Source organism: Culex quinquefasciatus, chromosome 2, assembly GCF_015732765.1.
Source record: "Culex quinquefasciatus strain JHB chromosome 2, VPISU_Cqui_1.0_pri_paternal, whole genome shotgun sequence".
NCBI lineage: Eukaryota > Metazoa > Arthropoda > Insecta > Diptera > Culicidae > Culex > Culex quinquefasciatus.
Genome location: NC_051862.1, coordinates 125,932,678 through 125,955,814, shown reverse-complemented (window position 1 = coordinate 125,955,814; position 23,137 = coordinate 125,932,678). Strand labels below are relative to the sequence as shown.

Genomic DNA, 23,137 nt, shown 5'->3' with positions numbered 1-23,137 from the left:
ACTGTTGTATTTGAGCGGTTCTCTAGGTAAACGTATTTTGTCAAAAGGAGCCATTTCGTATTATGAGTTCTTCCATGGGTGCTGAATAGTGGTTCGCAAAACGGCCTCAATTTGGAACTGTCAAAGTGGAACCAATTTATTGATCGCCCAATGAGAGTATTGTTATCAATTTTTTTTTTTTGCAGGAATAATAAATGTGTGGCTTTTGAGGACCTGGAGTTGAAGTCAAGAAATCTTAAGAAAGTTGAAGGCGAGATCGTATTTTTTTATAATTATGTATGGAAGTCGATGCGGTAGTATCAATCCAGGAGCTGTCTTTTTTGTTTGATTCCGTTTGAAAACCTGGTTTAATGAAAATCTTCTCTGTTTGTTGGATCAGTTTCGCTAGAATCAGCGATGTTTTTTTGCGATGGATCAGGAAGAGCTCCAAGAATCAGCCCAAGAATTTATCTGCGACATCGCAGAATGAAACCCTCGCGCAGTTCTTCGTCACCCGTAAAAAAGAAAAATCGCTTCTAATCGATCGAAACGCGACAATTTTCCAGCAAAAATGTCAAAATCTATATTATATCAATATTTTTTAAACTATTGACTATTTGTATCTTGTTTTATTATAAGTTTAGAGCAATTTAAATTCAAAAATCAAAATAAGAATATAAATGACTAATATCTATTAAAAATTGTAGTTTAACAAGTTTATTTTCTAATATCTTTTCAGAAATTTTAATTTATTCAGAAATTTATACGGCCATAAAAAATATTCTATTTGCAACATAACTTTTTTTTAATTATTCAAAAGCCTCAAAGTTTTAATAGAAGTTCAAGCGCAATCAATCGAAATCAATTTAAAACGCAATTTCTTGCGTTCATTTTCAGCATTTTTCAAAATTTAGTACCGCACAAAAGTTTTTTTTCACAAGAATTTAATTTTTTTGAAGCAGGTTTTTTATGTTTTTATGTTATTATGTTTTTAATTTTTTTATGTTTTTATGTTTTTATGTTTTTATGTTTTTATGTTTTTATGTTTTTATGTTTTTATGTTTTTATGTTTTTATGTTTTTATGTTTTTATGTTTTTATGTTTTTATGTTTTTATGTTTTTATGTTTTTATGTTTTTATGTTTTTATGTTTTTATGTTTTTATGTTTTATGTTTTTGTTTTTATGTTTTTATGTTTTTATGTTTTTATGTTTTTATGTTTTTATGTTTTATGTTTTTTGTTTTTATGTTTTTATGTTTTTATGTTTTTATGTTTTATGTTTTTATGTTTTATGTTTTTATGTTTTTATGTTTTTATGTTTTTATGTTTTTATGTTTTTATGTTTTTATGTTTTTATGTTTTTATGTTTTTATGTTTTATGTTTTTATGTTTTATGTTTTTATGTTTTTATGTTTTATGTTTTTATGTTTTTATGTTTTTATGTTTTTGTTTTTATGTTTTTATGTTTTTATGTTTTTATGTTTTATGTTTTTATGTTTTATGTTTTATGTTTTATGTTTTTATGTTTTATGTTTTTATGTTTTTATGTTTTATGTTTTATGTTTTTATGTTTTTATGTTTTTATGTTTTTATGTTTTATGTTTTTATGTTTTTATGTTTTTATGTTTTTATGTTTTTATGTTTTTATGTTTTTATGTTTTTATGTTTTTATGTTTTTATGTTTTTATGTTTTTATGTTTTTATGTTTTTATGTTTTTATATTTTTATGTTTTTATGTTTTTATGTTTTTATGTTTTTATGTTTTTATGTTTTTTTATGTTACTGAAATAATCGTTTCAACGTGAGATTGAGTGTTGCATAGTGAAATTGAGTTATTCATGAGAGTTCATATCTGATTTTTCATTTGTAAGAATGCTAAATCATCGCCAACTGACTCAATTTATTACAACTAATAAGGAAGCAGCAACCCCTTTTTACCCCCAAAAGCACCATTACTGGTGAGAAATTCTTGCCTGCTAGAATTGATATGAATGAGTGAGCATAAATTATGGCCCAAGTTCCCGTTTTTGCGCGAATATCTTCGCGCGGTCATTATGAAGAATTTTCACAAGAATTACCCACGTGGGAGAATCCCACACATAGTATGGTACCACAGACAAAACGCAACCATCGCGGTGGAACAAAAGTCGTAAATCATCCTTTGAAGCAGAAGAAACTGTGGCGTTTTGCCATCGATCGTCAAGTTTTCCCTTTTTTTTTCGTTCTTCGGCAGGGCCATCAATGTTTGAACGGAGATAGCAGCAGTGAAAGGGCGAAAAGAAAGCATCAATTTCTCACGAAGAGTAAACAAATCTGGACTCTGTCAAGTTCACATGTAAACTCCACTGACCGATGCTCATCTCCCAGGGTCATCGTCGTGGTTTGCTCGAAGAAGACAACGACCGTTGGAGATAGGTCAGCATGGTGCTGACCTTACAAAGTGGAGCGATGGGTGTGGCCGGACTTGTCTAAATTATTGATATGAAATTTGATCTGTTTTAGTTTACGTTGTTAATATTGTACATTTTTTTTAATTTTTTTAAGGATACAAAATTAACAAAAAAAAAGTGTTAATCAATCTGGTCAAGGTTGATTAATTGAACCAAATGCAAACAGAGCGTGATGATTTATTAAAAAAATGAGAAATCAATTAACACATTTTCAGATTTTCTACTCCTCACAATCCCAAACGCAGACTTATGTTCACTTAATCGTGCGAAAAAGGGTTCATTTCTAAATCCACTGTCAAGAAAAGAACTATAAATTCCAGACATTGTTTATACGCATTCACGCCAGCTCAAATGATTTATGACCAAGAAAGAGCTCCAAAAAAACCGCGCAAACACCATTTTCCAAAAATATGCTTCCGCACTCATCGGCAGCCAAAAACGTCTTTCATTTTTTGACACTCGGCGTAGGGCTAAACATCGGAGAGCAAAATATTATGCAATAGATTCCGATGTGTCGGTGGCAGACAAACGAGTGGCAAAAATGCTTTCCTTTGAGAAAGAGAGCCCCCTCTTTTCAGAAAAAAAAGTGGAAGCCAAAGGATAGACAGGGTCGTAAAAAACTGAGCTAGACATGTTGCGTTGAACCATTGGCCATCAAATTTTAGTGCTCTTTTTTGGAGTGGGAAAAAAATACGCAAAAGTTGCCGGCCGGCTCAATTTTTAGTTCATGAAGCACGCACAAATTCTCCGTCCGTCAGTCTGTTCTGGATAGCTTAGGAATGCTTCTGTGAGTGGTATTGTTGTGTTTTGTGGCCCCGTTTTTATTTTGAAACGAAAGGGAGTGCCATTAGATTTGGCTAATTTGGACTATAAAATAAATGAGCGAAAATTAAGCGGTTCAATGACTGCACGCCAGGAAAACCGTTCAAGTTCACGGCTGTATCCGCTAATTGGCCGTGACATTGACTACTATGTAGTTGCAGTAAATAACTCAAATGTCATAAGTGTAGTATTGTTCAAATCTGTTAAAATTTTGGTGAGAATTTCTGATTTTTTCAATGTATAGTAAAAAACTAACTTAATCCACCTATGTGGTTGGAGCCTTCCTCACTTATCACCAACAATTGCTGATATGATGGAATTGTACAAAAATTTCATCTATTTTTAAGATCCAGAATAAAAAAGTACATAAATACACTTAAGTGGCCATACCTCGAGACAGGGTTGCCAGATCATCAATGTTTTAAACTTGTTGGAAAGGTCTTTTGATAACCTAACCAACGATAGGTCGGATGGTGGATCCGGACATAGTTTTCATACATTTAAGTGAGATCCGGCTTTCAAAAAGTACATAAATATCACTTAAGTGGCCATACCTCGAGACAGGGTTGCCAGATCTTTAATGTTTTGAACTCGTTGGAAAGGTCTTTTGATAACCTAACCAACGATGGGTTGAATGGTGGATCCGGACATAGTTTACATACATTTAAGTGAGATCCGGCTTCCAAAAAGTACATAAATATCACTTAAGTGGCCATACCTCGAGACAGGGTTGCCAGATCTTCAATGTTTTGGACTCGTTGGAAAGGTCTTTTGATAACCTAACCAACGATAGGTCGGATGGTGGATCCGGACATAGTTTTCATACATTTAAGTGAGATCCGGCTTTCAAAAAGTACATAAATATCACTTAAGTGGCCATACCTCGAGACAGGGTTGCCAGATCTTTAATGTTTTGAACTCGTTGGAAAGGTCTTTTGATAACCTAACCAACGATGGGTTGAATGGTGGATCCGGACATAGTTTACATACATTTAAGTGAGATCCGGCTTTCAAAAAGTACATAAATATCACTTAAGTGGCCATACCTCGAGACAGGGTTGCCAGATCTTTAATGTTTTGAACTCGTTGGAAAGGTCTTTTGATAACCTAACCAACGATGGGTTGAATGGTGGATCCGGACATAGTTTACATACATTTAAGTGAGATCCGGCTTCCAAAAAGTACATAAATATCACTTAAGTGGCCATACCTCGAGACAGGGTTGCCAGATCTTCAATGTTTTGGACTCGTTGGAAAGGTCTTTTGATAACCTAACCAACGATAGGTCGGATGGTGGATCCGGACATAGTTTTCATACATTTAAGTGAGATCCGGCTTTCAAAAAGTACATAAATATCACTTAAGTGGCCATACCTCGAGACAGGGTTGCCAGATCTTTAATGTTTTGAACTCGTTGGAAAGGTCTTTTGATAACCTAACCAACGATAGGTCGGATGGTGGATCCGGACATAGTTTTCATACATTTAAGTGAGATCCGGCTTTCAAAAAGTACAAAAATATCACTTAAGTGGCCATACCTCGAGACAGGGTTGCCAGATCTTTAATGTTTTGAACTCGTTGGAAAGGTCTTTTGATAACCTAACCAACGATAGGTCGGATGGTGGATCCGGACATAGTTTTCATACATTCAAGTGAGATCCGGCTTTCAAAAAGTACATAAATATCACTTAAGTGGCCATACCTCGAGACAGGGTTGCCAGATCTTTAATGTTTTGAACTCGTTGGAAAGATCTTTTGATAACCTAACCAACGATGGGTTGAATGGTGGATCCGGACATATTTTACATACATTTAAGTGAGATCCGGCTTCCAAAAAGTACATAAATATCACTTAAGTGGCCATACCTCGAGACAGGGTTGCCAGATCTTCAATGTTTTGGACTCGTTGGAAAGGTCTTTTGATAACCTAACCAACGATAGGTCGGATGGTGGATCCGGACATAGTTTTCATACATTTAAGTGAGATCCGGCTTTCAAAAAGTACATAAATATCACTTAAGTGGCCATACCTCGAGACAGGGTTGCCAGATCTTCAATGTTTTGGACTCGTTGGAAAGGTCTTTTGATAACCTAACCAACGATAGGTCGGATGGTGGATCCGGACATAGTTTTCATACATTTAAGTGAGATCCGGCTTTCAAAAAGTACATAAATATCACTTAATTGGCCATACCTCGAGACAGGGTTGCCAGATCTTTAATGTTTTGAACTCGTTGGAAAGGTCTTTTGATAACCTAACCAACGATGGGTTGAATGGTGGATCCGGACATAGTTTACATACATTTAAGTGAGATCCGGCTTCAAAAAAGTTCATAAATGTCACTTAAGTGGCCATATCTCGAGACAGGGTTGCCAGATCTTCAATGTTTTGGACTCGTTGGAAAGGTCTTTTGATAACCTAACCAACAATGAGTCGGATGGTGGATCCGGACATGGTTTACATACATTTAAGTTAGATCCGGCTTCCAAAAAGTACATAAATATCACTTAAGTGGCCATACCTCGAGACAGGGTTGCCAGATCTTTAATGTTTTGGACTCGTTGGAAAGGTCTTTTGATAACCTAACCAACAATGGGTCGGATGGTGGATCCGGACATGTTTTACATACATTTAAGTGAGATCCGGCTTCCAAAAAGTACATAAATATCACTTAAGTGGCCATACCTCGAGACAGGGTTGCCAGATCTTTAATGTTTTAAACTCGTTGGAAAGGTCTTTTGATAACCTAACCAACGATGGGTTGAATGGTGGATCCGGACATAGTTTACATACATTTAAGTGAGATCCGGCTTCAAAAAAGTACATAAATGTCACTTAAATGGCCATATCTCGAGACAGGGTTGCCAGATCTTCAATGTTTTGGACTCGTTGGAAAGGTCTTTTGATAACCTAACCAACAATGGGTCGGATGGTGGATCCGGACATGGTTTACATACATTTAAGTTAGATCCAGCTTCCAAAAAGTACATAAATATCACTTAAGTGGCCATACCTCGAGACAGGGTTGCCAGATCTTTAATGTTTTGAACTCGTTGGAAAGGTCTTTTGATAACCTAACCAACGATGGGTCGGATGGTGGATCCGGACATAGTTTACATACATTTAAGTGAGATCCGGCTTCCAAAAAGTACATCAATATCACTTAAGTGGGCATATCTCGAGACAGGGTTGCCAGATCATCAATGTTTTGGACTCGTTGGAAAGGTCTTTTGATAACCTAACCAACGATGGGTCGGATGATGGACCCGGACATGGTTTACATACATTTAAGTGAGATCCGGATATATGTGAAAACACATTTTTATACATAACTTTTGAACTACTTATCGAAACCTCAATCTGTATAAAACTCGATCTATGGGACCCTAAACCAAGTCGAATGCAACAGGTCAAATCGGTTCAGCAAGTGCCGAGAAACATGAGCTAGTTTGTTGGTCACATACATACATACACACACACATACACACACACATACACACAGACATTTGTTCAGTTTTCGATTCTGAGTCGATATGTATACATGAAGGTGGGTCTACGACGTTTTTATACAAAGTTCATTTTTAGAGCAGTATTATAGCCTTACCTCAGTGAGGAAGGCAAAAAAGACAGTTAATCTACTCACAAAAAAAATAAATGCCAGAACATGGGGGACACTCAAATACACTTAACAAATTTGCAGCCTCCCAACTCCAAATAGGCATCCCTGACTGATTAAAAAAATAATTTGGATTGAATATAAAGTTTACTAACTACTTAGTATAAAAGTTTATATAACTATGGAAATTCTATATAAAACTTATCTAAACTTAATTTTGCAAACTTTTAATTTAACTAAATGTCAATATATTACCATAGAATTGCTAAATAACACCGTTTTGGGTTTTATCGAAAGATCGGTAATCTTATGCCCTTTCCGATGCCACATAGGTTGACTTGTGAATCGTGGACCGGTTCGGATGCCGGCGGATTTTCCGACGACGTAATTCCGGGTTGGTACGAAATTCCAACGAAAAATCTATTCTAGCGATGCAAAGACCCCCAAAACGGTGTTATTTAGCAATTCTATGGTAATATATTGACATTTAGTTAAATTAAAAGTTTGCAAAATTAAGTTTAGATAAGTTTTATATAGAATTTCCAGAGTTATATAAACTTTTATACTAAGTAGTTAGTAAACTTTATATTCAATCCAAATTATTTTTTTAATCAGTCAGGGATGCCTATTTGGAGTTGGGAGGCTGGATTTATGGTGATGTGTCAACAAATAACATTATTAACTTTTTTTGCACCTTTTTATATTTTTGTAATAGTTATTGTTATATAACTTTTTATAGAAATCATCTTTTCATGAGCTTTTAGTAGCAAAATGTTCGGCATGAGTTTCTGAACAAAACGTAGTACTAGGTTTCTGTCAAACTTTAAATTGTTACATGTTTCATCACAAAATGTGCATAGTGCCCAAGGGGTGTAAATACTTTTTTACATACTGTATGTAACCCCTTAAATCAAAACAGCAATTCCATTTGTAAAGAGCCTCAACCGAAAAAAAGTTCTCCAATCGGGCTCAACATTTTTTTGGGAGTTCCATAGCCAAAATTATTTGACTTTTTTGTGCGGCCATTAAGGGTGACCTACACCGTGCTAGGGTGGTTCCAAAAATGAAAATTTTCGTAATTTTTTGCAAAAACCACATTTAAAAAAAATCATACCGATTTCAGTTGTCTTGAATGCAAATGAAAGGTGATAAGTTGTTCTTTCTAGGAAAAATCTAGCCTTACATTTTAAAAGGTTGAATGAAACTTTAAAATGTCGTTTTGACGGTGTCTGAACCAAAGAGCCTATGTCTGAAAATATGTTTATCGGATTCTTTGTTTATCGGACTCCTTGAACAATTTTACGTAACATATTCAATAATGGGAGGTGTTCACCAACGAATGCCTAGATATTGTTTTTTGAAAATTAAAACTGGAGTTTTGAGCGCCGCGCGCAAAAACGAATAAAAAGAAAACGGGAATCTTAATTCACTAAAACTGTGTTAACTTTAAAATTTCAGTGATGACGTATACATGTTTAGATACCAATTGGTTCGTAATTAAAAGCCGCAAAATAACCCTGAATAGCACAAAAACATTAAAAAAACTAACCCTGCTGGGTTATTGCATAATAAAATGTATAATAAATTTCCTATAACATGATATTTCTGACATTTTTTACAGGTAAATTACAAAAAATGCAAAAAGTTTTAAAGTTAATCTAGTTTTTATTTAATTAAAAATAAGTATGTTTCAAAATTATTTGTGCGCCATCAAATAGGGCGTCAACTCTAACAAAGAAGTCACCATATTTTCAATTAATAACCATTTCAGGCTGCAAATTATTGCAAAAAGATTGATATAAAAAGACTTTTTTGCAAAGTTTAAAGTTGCTTAAAGTTGGCCTTGTTTCCATCTTTCAAATAAAAAAAACTTGAAAACTAACACCAACAACACTCCAAAGCAACAAGTTTGCAACAACATTGAATTGCCAAGTCAAGTTCAAGCACCGTCCTGCCACATTTGACCCGAAAGCCATGAAAGTTCAGTTCTGCAAAAAAAAAACACAAACAACAAGTTGGAAACAAGTAATGCCACTCTACGAAGAACTCTTGAAACTCCCGAACAAATTCCTCTCGAAAATAGATTTAGTTTTTACTGATGTTTTGCAGGGCGAACAACATTCGCAAACTAAAAAGAGGACGGCACCCAGTTTGGCATGCAGACAAAGTTTATCCAGAATGAGCCCAAAAATAGTGCACGTGGGTTTTTGGTTGCATGTGTGGTGTGGTTTCGTCCAAATGATGAGAGCAACTTTTGTGGTAACAGTTTGTTACGGCTTGTTTTAAACCTGGGGATGCAAATTTGTCCATAGGACAATTAGGCGTGTTTTTCCTGTCAACCTTTGGAGTGACCTCAATTACGATTGTCGGAACGAAAATTTGATTTTATTTAGAAAAGAAAAAACAATTTTCAAATCTCCATTGCATCATGAACCAATTTTAAAAAATGTCAACCATTGGAAATGAAATTCAAATCGAAAACATATTTTTGTACTGTCACATCGAACGGCAAACTTTTGCCGCCCCCCAAAATTGCGCCCGGAAAATCCGTATTAAAATAGCAAACAAACAAATTCTGCCTCGATGTCAAGTGCACACGTGTTCGATTCGGTGCTGCCGCTCCTCAGGTGCACCGGGCAATCACGTTACACAGAGTCAGGAAATGTGCATGCAGCTTCCGGCGGAGCCGCGCACGCCGACAGGAAGTTGCACTCCTCCGTGTCGTCATGTATTTGGAGCCGGCAACAAGGGAGTGAAATCAAATAGCTGTTTTCCCGGGCAGGCAGGAGCATGGCAGTCCTGTCGCGTAGATTGCACGCGCCACGTGTAAAACTTTTTAATTGCTTTTTGTGAAATTGTTTTCCAACGTTCAATAAGAGAAATGCGCGCCACTTCCGGGGGGTCCTTGGGAGGGTGGGAAGTTTGGTGGTGTTTTGTAGGTGTAGTTGCAGTTTAACGTGATTCAGTACGAAGTGATAACCAGTTGAAATGAGCAGTTATCTCCAAAATTTGTATGACGCACGGTTATTTCAGAGAACATTAAGATACGAAATTCTGCAAGTCTGTTATTTGATATCATGAATAAGTCGTCGGGGTCTAAGGCTACTTTTTAAGGCAATTTCGAAGATTTTTCGTTCAGAAAAGTGTCTGAAAATTGATGGATTCATGTAAAAACTACACACTTGACCAATTTTGACCTCCAATAAAAAGTTTCTAAACCAAATTCACCAAATATTACGCATTCTTTGAAAATACTTCAAAATCAAAGCTGGAAGAACCAAGACCCAAGAAGATCGGATAAATATCTTTTCTTTTAACAATTTGTCATGGAAATATAGCTACATGCTGCCCGGATACAAATTGGAGCACTGAACAATGGGTAATTCTCCGCCAATTCACACAGCAGTTGCCCCGACCCCTCTTCGATTTGCGTGAAACTTTGTCCTAAGGGCCTTGTGGCGCGGTGATATTTATAAGCAAACCCCTTATGTTTACATATTAAAGTTTTTGAAATTTTCTGTTCTACAACTTTGTAGAAGATTGTTACACTCTAAAAAATAACTCTGCAAAGTTATAAAAAACACGAAATTATATAATGAAATTTTTTGTTCTAAATGAAAAACGTTACTTAATCCACCGGAAGGTGGTTGCTGCCTTCCTCCTAAAAGCCTTGCAACCACACACTACGAAAGCTTTGGCTAACGCTTACTTAGTAAAGACACTATACATCTGAGTGCTGCCATCTAGGTATGATAAATTTAATGAACCATTTGAAAGCACTGCAGTTTTTGTGTGCGTGCACTGAGCGTAAAGTTCCGACAGCTATCCGCCGGAGCTTTCAAATTATGTAAATAATGACCCTTTTTAGTATCAACCAAAACAGTTTTTCGAACATATCTTTTAAAGTACTGCACCAAGCCGGATGAAATTTAAAAAAAGACTTAAAGAACCTGAAGGCAAATCCAAAAACATAGATCCGGACAAAATCGGTCGAGCCAGTTCCGAGAAAAGTGAGTGAGAAAAAAAATTCTACGTCCATCCACACGCACAGACATTTGCTCAGAATTTGATTCTGAGTCGATATGTATACGTAAAGGTATATCTGGGAGGCTTATTTAAAAAGTTCAATTTTTGAGTGATTTTATAGCCTTGCCTCAGTGAGGTGAGGAAGGCAAAAATGAAATGTAGATTCGAAAAGTACATCAAATTTCCCTTTAAATGACATGTTCCAAAAAAATTTCATTTGAGTAACGGAAAATGGAACAGCTTAAAAAAAATTTTAAGTGTTTTTTTTTCGATGAAAAATACGTTTTTTCGAAATTCTGAGTACGCCATCAAATCGGGCATCCAATTTTACATAAAAGTCCATCGTGAGATATAAAAAATGGACCTCGGATTCGTAATCAGAACAAAAGTTACCCCTTAGAACAAAGTTTCACGGAAATCGAATAGGGTCGGGCAACTTTTCCCTATTTCGTGTGAGTTGGTAGAGAATTACCCCAATTCAAAACTTAGAGTACTTCATTAGAAAGTTAATCTTTCATAAAAAAATCCACGTTAAATTGACAGCTGACTGAAAAGTTGCCAGCAGGGTTGTAAAAATATCAAACATTCAGATCTTTCATGTATGTTCAATAGGGTGCCCAGAATATGGGACTTTTTTTCAAAACCTCGCTCCACAAGCTGAATATTGTTCCTTGACCTATTTTAGGCCACTGGGCCAAATATGAGCAAAATCGGTCAACATTTATCCATTGATACTTGGAGGTGAAGTTTGTATGGGAAAAATCGAAAAAATGTATGGAAAACCCAAGTTTCTTACGGTTTGGTCTGCACGGTGCGCTACTTCCATCCAAATATTCCCAAAAGTGAAATTCTTATTGAAAATTTATTGCTCTACAACTTTGTAGAACATGTTAAAACTGTAAAACTCGATCCTGAAAAGTAATTAGCGATTTAAAAAAGTCATTTTTGTATGAAAAACACTTTTTTCACCAACTTTAGGCTCGAGTATCAATGGGTTAATCTCATCCAATTTCGCTCAAAATTTACACAGATGCTTAAAATAACCCAAAAACCTGTTTTTCGCTTGTGGAGCAGGGGGTCATTTTTTCTGGGCACCCTAATGTTCAAATATTACATCCGTGATTAAATCTTTTCCTCTCTCATCCCACATTCACAATCAATCCCCCTCAAGAGCGTAGTCCACAAAAGCCGCCCTAAAACAACATTTTCCAACGCAGTTTAACGATACGTAATGCGTGGTCGGTTCCTGATCCTCCTCTCGCGTTATTTTATTGCGATTTTTTTTTTTTTTTTTTTTTTTTGATAGAACAAAAGAATCTTCGGCGAGTGTTCGTGAACGAAGAACAGAAAAGAAGTGATAGAAATATAATGCTCAAGGGGACCGACCGGGATTTGATCCATGAATCTCCTGCTTAAGAGACAGAAGTCGCAACCCACGGAGCCGGTTATTTATATATTTCACATTCTACAACAAAAACTTCATTTTGACAAACTTTACCTCATTAGCTTTTTTTTTATTTTTGGTATGTTTTAGGCCATTGCAAATTTTATTTCATTTTACCAGTTTTAGTGGAATCAAAATTCAAACTTCTGAGCTGCATGACGGACGCTTTTGGGTCGGACCGTTTTGAACATTTTTCTAGGTTTATGTCAAATGTTGAAACCATTTAAATTTTTATACCTTTTTATATTTTTTATATTTACATTATATATTGTTGTCATCAAAATTTAATTTATACAACTTTTGATAATTTGGACTATCATTGAGACAGAGCAACTTAAGTTTTAATGGAGTTTTTTTTTTTCAAATTTTACGTGTTGATACAGAGGGCCTCGTGGCGCGGTGGTTAGCGGCTTCGGCTGCCGATCCCCAAGTTGCTATGGGGCGCGGGTTCGATTCCTACCTTATCCTCCTGGCCTTCTATCGGATGGGGAAGTAAAACGTCGGTCCATTTGCGTAAAAGAGGTTTTGGGTGACTCACCACACTATAACCTTCGGACGCCTAGAAATGAGCAGAAACTTGCAACATAGCCCACAAAAGACCCGGGGGTCGCTAAAGTGGATTTATTTGCTTTGCGTTTTTTGTATTGATACAGAAGATTGGACAAGCGATCGCTGAAAAATATCGAACTAATTGTTTGTTTTTTTTTTTCCTACATTAAAAATCTTCACTGACTGAACTAAAATCAGAAGCATAATTTTAGTCTTGGTTACTTAAAATAAACTTCAACATTACGACTTTTCGTTCCAATAAATTATATGGTCACTAAACTACAGAAATCATTTAGGGAAGACCAACCTTTTAACCCAATAACAGAATTGAAAAGATCTTTATTTAACCTAATAGCTGTTTGAAAAGAAACAACTCGAACTTTCGTTCTATCATTTTTTCTCAGAAAATTATGCTAGCTATTATAGCTGATCCTGCATGAAAATACTACATACATGAAAAATTAACTAGAAATTTATTAAAGCAAGAATTACTTAAGGAAAATCCCTTTAGTTTTTTGCATTGTTCAAATATGACTTTTCTTATTAAGTTTAAGCTTCCACTGCTCTCTGCATTTGACATGCCTTTAAAAGCCACATTAGAATGACTCTGCCTCACTTTGCCGTTTCCTAGTCCACACAGTCCACAGTCTAAATGTAGGTGAACTATTTATTAGCTGCTGCTTCTGCCCCTTCTGACATCGGGAAGGGCACACTTCTGCGCCTGGCTGGGGTGAAACCACATAACTCACGTGTGTATCGGCACAGAGTGTGGCTCGGGCGCAGATTCGACTGGTTCCGATTCCGACATTGTTCGGCGCTAATGGACCGGAAAAAGGGCCGCTTAGAATGTTGAACTTCAGCAGCAGAAGCAGCATTGCAGGCAGTGCATTAGGAAGTCAGTGCGGGTTCAATTATGTTTGGAACTAGGTCACTGGGGAACGCTCTAAACGCTGCAATAATGGGTGGAATATGGTAAATGAGGTAATTTTAATTGAGGTTTGTTAAAGGGGTACTCTGTGGTATTCGAAGCTGGGGCAGCTGAAATCTAGGTGCAATCTTGTTGAAATTTACATAATTTACTAATTTCAATGTTACGCCCGGTTTGTTTCATTTACTACTTCTTTACTTCTTTACTTCTAATATTTTGACAAAGTTACAGTCTCGAATTGCTCGTTCTTCAACTTTTTCATATCACTGATCAAAACACGTGTACAATGTTTCAACAAACCGGAACCACCGAGGGGTACTTAAACGACCTTCAAAAGTTCCATCAATTACGGTGTTTTGGGCACCATAAATCTCAAAGTTTTTCTTCCCATGCTAAGTTGTCCTCCTGGGCTCTTCACGCTGACTGCCGAATCGATGTCCTCCCCTGCACATAATATCAACTAAAAAGTGTACTTTCGTTGTTGAAAATCTGGTATGTTATTTTTTGCCGAAACTCATGAAAACTGTACTCTGTGCGCTACAAGGGAATAAAAACTTCCTTCTGCAGGTGGTGTTTGGACAACAACAACAACAACATCCCCATCCTCTCTGGGAGTACTATGTATGCCAGAGAAGGTAAACAAAGCGCCAAAAACAGAGACAAACATTCCCACGAACACCTTCATCATCTTCCTGCCAAGCGTATGCAGGTTTTCATGGAGTAATTCGGGGAAAATCCAGTTTGGACTATCGAAAATCTCCGCTCACTCCGAGTTGCACCAATGAATGTACTCAACAGTTCTGACAGGTAGTCTTGCGCTAAAGTATAGCTTCTAATACCTTCATGTCCCTCGATGCTCCAGCACAGACAAAAAGATGCGATTTTTTAAGAGAAATTAGAGAAAATTGTGAGTTAGGTTATTTGTGTATTTTTGTATTTTTGTATTTGAGCATGAGTAAGGCTACCAACTCTTGCTGAGCAAAAATCCGTACACTTTGCCAATATGACACCAAGATATAAGACCAATTCCAGCTCAAATCAGGAACTTTTATACCCGATCCTCTCCGATTTCAATGAAACTTTTTAGACATGTTATCCTAGGCCTATAAAAGCCATTTTTGTGTATATGGAGCCAATTGTACTTAAAAATGACATTTGAGAAGGGCGTAAGTTATTTAAATATTTTTGTATTTTGTAATTTAGAAAACTGTCAAGGAATTATTTGGATAAATTTGGAATGTGGAATAACAATATAAAAATGTGTCGTTTTTGCAGTTAACCAATTTCACTTTGCTATCAGAATTGCATGTTTAAAAATATTCCCAAAATAAACCGTGATTTGCTGAATCAAATCATGTTCTTCCATATTTTTTTTTTGTTAAACGTTTAAAATTTCACGAAATGTCTAGTTTGTTTTTAGACAAATATCGTTCTCAGTGTTTTTACGAAAACATTTCCAGAGTATGTTTTTGTTTTTGAAAAGCTCCTATAAACATGTAAAACAAGCTGATAACTCTAGATTTGTTAATTCAAATTATCATAAGACACTAGCTTTATAAAGCCTTTGGATCTTTTATGAGATAAATATGTTTTGTAAAGGAATTAGAAAAGAACAATTATTTATAATCAACTTTGAACTTAAGAAAACCCGGAAATCTTAGAAACCCTAAATAGGGAGACTGGCCAGACTTTGCTAAATCTTTCTGGCAACGTGTGTTTTGTGCTTGCCAACACTGCCAAGTTTTGCTGGGCGTAAAGGCAAATGCTCGTTTGGATACGTCAAACTTGTGTCTGTTTGGGTACGTCAAATTCACATCGACCAGTCTCGCAATTTAGGGTCCCTAGGAAAACTATACAAGTTATCCCTTTAAAATCAAACTGACAGTTAAATCAAAATGTCCTACTAGCAAAAGCTTTAGTCGAATTTAAAAAAAAAATATTTCAATTAAAACAAAGCTGTAAAATATAATGTAAAAAATAAACACAGCTGTAAAAATTCCGTACAAATCCGTATTAGGCAAAAGAATTCCGTACAAAAATTCTGGCCTGTTAAAAATCCGCGAAGAGGGTCGAAAATCCGTACGGTAAGGAAAAAATCCGTACAGTTGGTAGCCTTAAGCATGAGCATGAGCATGAGAGACCACCCATGGTTGTCCTTCTCCGTTGCTGAACAGGACCATAATTTCCCATCAGCACAACCGGTCACACGCTTCAACGATCAAATGATGTTTCCCTTATCAACAGCATGCATGAATGCGCTGAAAAGATAAAACATCACGATCATCAAAACTAGGGCCGGTGCGAATAGGAAACAGTCGTTGGCCACCAACGGCGCCCGCCATGTCAGTTTGTAGATCTCGAGGGAATGGGACGGGAATGTTAGTTAGCACAGGCTGCTACCAAGGGTGGGTTCTATACGATATCCACACCCCGCGTGTGCCGGAAAACTACTTCTACTTGGGATTTTGTTAGTGGGTAAGGGTAATGGCCAGGATTCAACATAGAGGATGATGATGCGACCCAATAATCAATAAATTTTGTTTAATGGTGTGATGTATTATGCATTCTCAAGGCAAACAGTCGGAGTATGCGGATGAGACTATTTCCGGTTATTTGGTGTTGAGTTTAGCATAAATGATTTAATCTTAGACAGCCGGCTGTGGAAAGATAAAACCAACTAAAATGCGAAAACGCGAAACCGCCCGGATCGAAATACACGCACAATCGGGGGGACAACAAAGACGGAAACGGCAACGAAAATCCTGCGCGAGGACCGCGACGCACACCGTTCAAATTCTCCAACGCAACTGTCAAACATCCCGAAACCACCCGGATCGAAATACACACACAATCGGGGGGACAACAAAGACGGAAACGGCAACAAAAATCCTGCGCGAGGACCGCGACGCACCTGTATTTTTGTATTTTTGTATTTTTGTATTTTTGTATTTTTGTATTTTTGTATTTTTGTATTTTTGTATTTTTGTATTTTTGTATTTTTGTATTTTTGTATTTTTGTATTTTTGTATTTTTGTATTTTTGTATTTTTGTATTTTTGTATTTTGTATTTTTGTATTTTGTATTTTTGTATTTTGTATTTTGTATTTTGTATTTTTGTATTTGTATTTTTGTATTTTGTTTTTTGTATTTTGTATTTTTGTATTTTTGTATTTTGTATTTTTATTTTTGTATTTTTGTATTTTTGTATTTTGTATTTTTGTATTTTTGTATTTTTGTATTTGTATTTTTGTATTTTTGTATTTTGTATTTTGTATTTTTTTGTATTTTTGTATTTTGTATTTTTGTATTTTTGTATTTTTGTATTTTTGTATTTTGTATTTTGTATTTTGTATTTTTGTATTTTTTTTGTATTTTTTGTATTTTGTATTTTTGTATTTTGTATTTTTGTATTTTGTATTTTTGTATTTTTGTATTTTTATTTTTGTATTTTGTATTTTTGTATTTTGTTGTTTTTGTATTTTTGTATTTTTGTATTTTTGTATTTTGTATTTTTATATTTTTGTATTTTTGTATTTTTGTATTTTTGTATTTTTGTATTTTTGTATTTTTGTATTTTTGTATTTGTATTTTTGTATTTTTGTATTTTTGTATTTTGTATTTTGTATTTTGTATTTTTGTATTTTTATTTTTGTATTTTGTATTTTGTATTTGTATTTTTGTATTTTGTATTTTTGTATTTTTGTATTTTTGTATTTTTGTATTTTGTATTTTGTATTTTTTTATTTTTGTATTTTTGTATTTTGTATTTTTGTATTTTGTATTTTTACATTTTGTATTTTTGTATTTGTGTTTTGTATTTTTGTATTTTTGTATTTTTGTATTTTTGTATTTTTGTATTTGTATTTTTGTATTTTTGTATTTTTGTATTTTTGTATTTTTGTATTTGTATTTTTGTATTTTTGTATTTTTGTATTTTTGTATTTTTGTATTTTTGTATTTTGTATTTTTGTATTTTGTATTTTTGTATTTTTGTATTTTATTTTGTTTTTATTTTTGTATTTTTGTATTTTTGTATTTTTGTATTTTATTTTTTTTTATTTTGTATTTTTGTATTTTTGTATTTTTGTATTTTTGTATTTTGTATTTTTGTATTTTTGTATTTTTGTATTTTTGTATTTTTGTATTTTTTTTGTATTTTTGTATTTTTGTATTTTGTATTTTGTATTTTTGTATTTTGTATTTTTGTATTTTGTATTTTTGTATTTTTGTATTTTGTATTGTATTTTGTATTTTGTATTTTTGTATTTTGTATTTTTGTATTTTTATTGTATTTTTGTATTTTTGTATCTTTTGTATTTTTATTTTTGTATTTTTGTATTTTTGTATTTTGTATTTTTGTATTTTGTTGCACCTATTTTTGTATTTTGTATTTTTTGTATTTGTATTTTTTGTATTTTATTTTTGTATTTTTGTATTTTTGTATTTTGTATTTTTGTTTGTTTTTTGTTTTTGTATTTTTGTATTTTTGTATTTTTGTATTTTGTATTTTTGTATTTTGTATTTTTGTATTTTTGTATTTTTGTATTTTGTATTTTTGTATTTTTGTATTTGTATTTTTTTGTATTTGTATTTTTGTATTTTTGTATTTTTTATATTTGTATTTTTTTGTATTTTTGTATTTTTGTATTTTTGTATTTTTGTATTTTGTATTTTTTTGTTTTTGTATTTTTGTATTTTTGTATTTTTGTATTTTTGTATTTTTGTATTTTTGTATTTTTGTATTTTTGTATTTTTGTATTTTGTATTTTGTATTTTTGTATTTTTGTATTTTTTTGTTTTGTGTTTGTATTTTTGTATTTTGTATTTTTGTATTTTGTATTTTTGTATTTTTGTTTGTATTTTGTATTTTGTATTTTTACACTTTTTTGTATTTTTGTATTTGTATTGTTTTTGTATTTTGTATTTTGTATTTTTGTATTTTGTATTTTTGTATTTTTGTATTTTTGTATTTTTGTATTTTGTATTTTGTATTTTTGTATTTTTGTATTTTGTATTTTGTATTTTTATTTTTGTATTTTTGTATTTTTGTATTTTTGTATTTTGTATTTTTGTATTTTTGTATTTTTGTATTTTTGTATTTTTGTATTTTTGTATTTTTGTATTTTTGTATTTTTGTATTTTTGTATTTTTGTATTTTTGTATTTTTGTATTTTTGTATTTTTGTATTTTTGTATTTTTTTTTTTAATTAGGGTGACCGGTCTACTTTTCTAAGACCCACAGGTTGCATTTCGCAGTGTTCTTCATCGTGGGGATAAACTGGATGACTGGGTACCCCAACCATGGATAAACTGCCACAACCAAACAATACTGAGCAGCGCTTGGATGCTGGTCTGGTGCTATCGTTTGGCTCATGTGAAAACAAAAATTTCTGTTACGCCACGTGATAAGATACTGTTTAATCTCTCCTCCACTGCCAGAGAGTACCGAATCTGTTTCGCACTGGAACCTGCAATCTACTTCTACTTGTGCTGCTGCTGCTAGCTGGATGGCTGTTGGCTGTTGATAAACGAATGAATTGCGGAAGCTGAAACTAAAAGAGTGCGCTTCACGAGATACCGTTCGTTGTCTCCCCGGGTCTGTTTGTCTGTCTGTTCAGAGGGGGGTATTTTCCGGGGCGACGTTAATGCAGAGTAAACGAGAGTGAAAAGTGTGAAACTGGCAGCGTAATTTGAAATGCTGAACCGCATACCTGTCATATCTGGCTGCATGCTTCAGACAAAAATGGTAGAAATGAACCATTTCTATAATGTTACTTTGCATATTTCCAATGTAAGAATCAAGCTATTTCAGTAAAAATAAATCAAAAGGTTTTTTTTAAAGGTTCAATAAACAAAATTTAAAGTTATCGCATTTTGGGTGGTTTTGAATCCGTCAAAGTCAGGGTATTTAAAACACCAAAAAAGCAAAGCACTAAAATTATGGCATTCAAAAAACTCCAGAATTTAAAATATTAACTCTTTGTAAAGAATGAACCATCTGTGCACAACGGTGAGATTAAAGTGGATGGAAATGTGCTGCTGATGGATTACCCATTTGTTTGTTCGAGTCTTCTTGGAATGGATTTCTGGTAGTGTTTTTATTGCAAACCCTCGCGCAATTTTTTTCTCATCATTTTAGGATTGAAAAAGGTTCACAAGTGCACCTGTGCAGTCACTATTTGCAATGAACTCGAATGTAATTTCCAAAAATATTTGTTATTGAGGGACTAGACCTGAGGATCACATGTGAATTTCATCCGTCACAGTAGTATACAAAATTAACAAAATGAGATTAATTTTTTAAAGCAATTAAATTTATTTATTCATCCATAGTTTTCTAAAAAATAAAAAATCAATCAATTGAAACCAAATAACTTATATCTTATAAATTTAGACGACTCCTTATCAGTTGAAGTCCGGACACTAGTGGTGTTCCAAAAAAGCATTTTTTTTAACACTCCAAACTCATCAATCTGCCGATTCCAGTGTCCACTTTTTAAATCTCTTATCATTGGTTTTAAGACAACCGAACATCAATCGGGTGCCATAATTCCAACATCACGCGTGCCGCTTCCAAGGTCGTTTCATCATATCATGCTCAGCTCCACCACATATGATAGGGCCTATTCGAATGGCAGATGCTAAACCAAGCATCGCACGTGGGTTTCTGCCAAAACATAATTGAGAACGATTATTTTAAATCACTCCGAGAACTGAGTGAGGCTGAGCAGCGAAAAAAAAAAACGACTTCACCACCATCGTCGTAACGATTTATCATTCATGCGGCACGCCGTTTCGTCGAGGAAAAAGAACGTCCAAAAAATCAAGAAAAGTGGCTTGGAACTTTTTTCGCTTCTCGGGGAACCAGGAATAGGGTGGGTGGTCCTATTATTGGTATTGTTTATTGAATTGTTGATTTGCGATTTTTTTTTCAACCAGAATCCATTTGTCATTTATAAAAATCGGATGAATGACCAAATGTAAGTCCCCCAATCGTATTGATTTTTTTTTTGGCGTTTGAAAAACTGCGTGCCGTTTTGCCCAAAAAATGGAAGTGTGTTCCAGAGTGCGTGCGTGCGTTTGTGCGTGTGTCTGCTTTGACAGCCGGGATAAATGTGATGATCATCATTATTATTATTATGATGATGTTTGAAGATATTTACGCGTCGTGCGTGAACAAAGTGCCAAAACAAGCGCCAGCCAAAAAGCGCCATCATTGACGTTGGTTTTTTTTCTTCTCTGGTGGCGCGGGTCATATGGCAAAAACAGCGCGGGTGTAATATTCAACAGCGAAGAGTTATAGCCGCTTTAAGTCATTGATACTTACTTGGACGTTTATAGCAGGTCAAAAGTAAGTTACATTGAGGACGGAATTTGTTACGAGGGAGTCCAAATACGTCAAAAATAATCGAATACACAGCTTTCGATGTAAGTAAAGAACATAGAATGAAGAAAATCAGGTTTTAAAGTCACTAGTCTCTCAAAATAATTGATTTCAATATCATACAGATTTTGAAGAATAATGTTTGCCGTAATATATTCCCCTGGTCATTCTTTTCAAATCTCCATGAAACATCGCAATTGAAAAAAAAGTATCGCCTTCTTTCACTTTGATGCACCAACCTATTGACTTCAAAACATCCGATTGAATTTAAGTATATTTATTTTGCATTTTAACGCCTTAGACAGTTCATATAAATTAAAATATTCGTTTCTAAAATCAATCCTGAATGATGATAGACACTTATCGTTACTAACTAATTCAGATAGAAACTAGTTGAATATTGGATCTTAATTTTTCATTTGAAAGCTAGTTAGAACAATTGACATAATTTAACTCTTCTGCCCAAACTTTTTTTCGTAAATTTTTCGATAACTCATGCTTGTAATCAAACCCTTTATGTTTACATCAAAACCTTTGTAATTGTATGTTCTACAGCTTTGTAGAATATTGTTGAACTCTAAAAAATAATCATCCAAAGTAAAAAAATCTAGAAATTTTAAAATGAAAATTTTTGCTCTAAATTGAAAAAATGCCTTTCTGGGTACCGTAAAACGGGGTGACTTTGATAGTCATAGTTTTTCTTGTTCAATTCAGATTTAAGGTGTTCAAACTTTATTTTTGCAATTCCGTCGTGAAACTATTTACTTTTCCTGTCATTCTTGAACGACGAAATAGCCTACTTTTCTGTACCAAAAATAACAGAATCGAATAGCAACACTTTTCAAAATAAATGCTGAAAAGTTCTACTTTTCAGCACTCAAATGGGTGCTGAAAAGTTTAACTTTTCAGCACTTGTTTCGAAAAGTAACACTTTTCAAAAAAAATTTGATTTAAACGATTTATTGACAAAATACATGAAAATTTGACATAAAATTTCACTCAGTGTGTGTTTTTTGGAATTGCAAAAAATGTTGTATGGAACTCGTTGCAAAACTTGATTTTTTCAGCACTCTTCGTATTTATCCAACTCGGTGAACCTCGTTGGATAAATGTACGACTCGTGCTGAAAAAATCCTCTTTTTGCTACTTGTTGCATAAACTACTATTATAACGTCAAATGTACCGTTACTAAGGCTACCAACTCTTGCTGAGCAAAAAATTTAGAATTTAGGAATTATTTAGATAAATTAAATTAAATATATTTGAGAATTAAAAAATAAAACTGTGTCATTTTTAAAGCTGACAAATTGTATTAAATGCTATCAGAGTGCTTATGACTTGCACTTAGATTTGTTGATTCAAATGTTCAAAGGTTTTCACAAAGAAAGCCTTTGGATTTTTAAATGGATAAATATGTTTTGTGAGGAACTTCTAAAAGAACAATTCTCGGATTAGTTTTCAAATGGCCGTAAGAGCCATTGGTCAACAAAGTCCTTTTTGCATCGGTATTCGATCTACTTACGAAAAAACAATTTCAAAAATGGTTGAGATTGTTCATCTACACGTCCTTCAAGTGCCCCAAACTAAAAATAAATAATTTTTTTTTTTTTCATTTTAGATGAAAACGAAAATTAGTGTCGGAGGTCACGGTGGCTCTTAAGGCTTTTGAAAATTCACCAGAGAACTCTAGAGTTTTTTTAAAGGTCCTATCAACATATGAAAGACAATAGTTTATTGGACCTCTCTAAAAGAAAACTGATAATCATGTTTGAATTCAGGAAAAACCGGAAAACTCTTCCTTTTTAAATCAAACTCACAGTTAAATACAAATGACAAATTAACGAATGCTTTGACCAAATAAAAAAAAAGCAATTCAATGCTTAAATAGTTGTTATACGGATTTGTACGGAATTTTAACAACTTATTAATCATTGCATT

At 33.8% G+C, this 23,137-nt stretch overlaps 1 protein-coding gene across 1 annotated transcript in view; it reads right to left on the bottom strand.

Moving 5' to 3' along the window:
- The window catches only part of LOC6038269 (thrombospondin type-1 domain-containing protein 4), a 332,455-nt gene that overhangs the window by 235,940 nt on the left and 73,378 nt on the right, over positions 1–23,137 (bottom strand). The gene's annotated exons all lie outside the window — the stretch shown is intronic.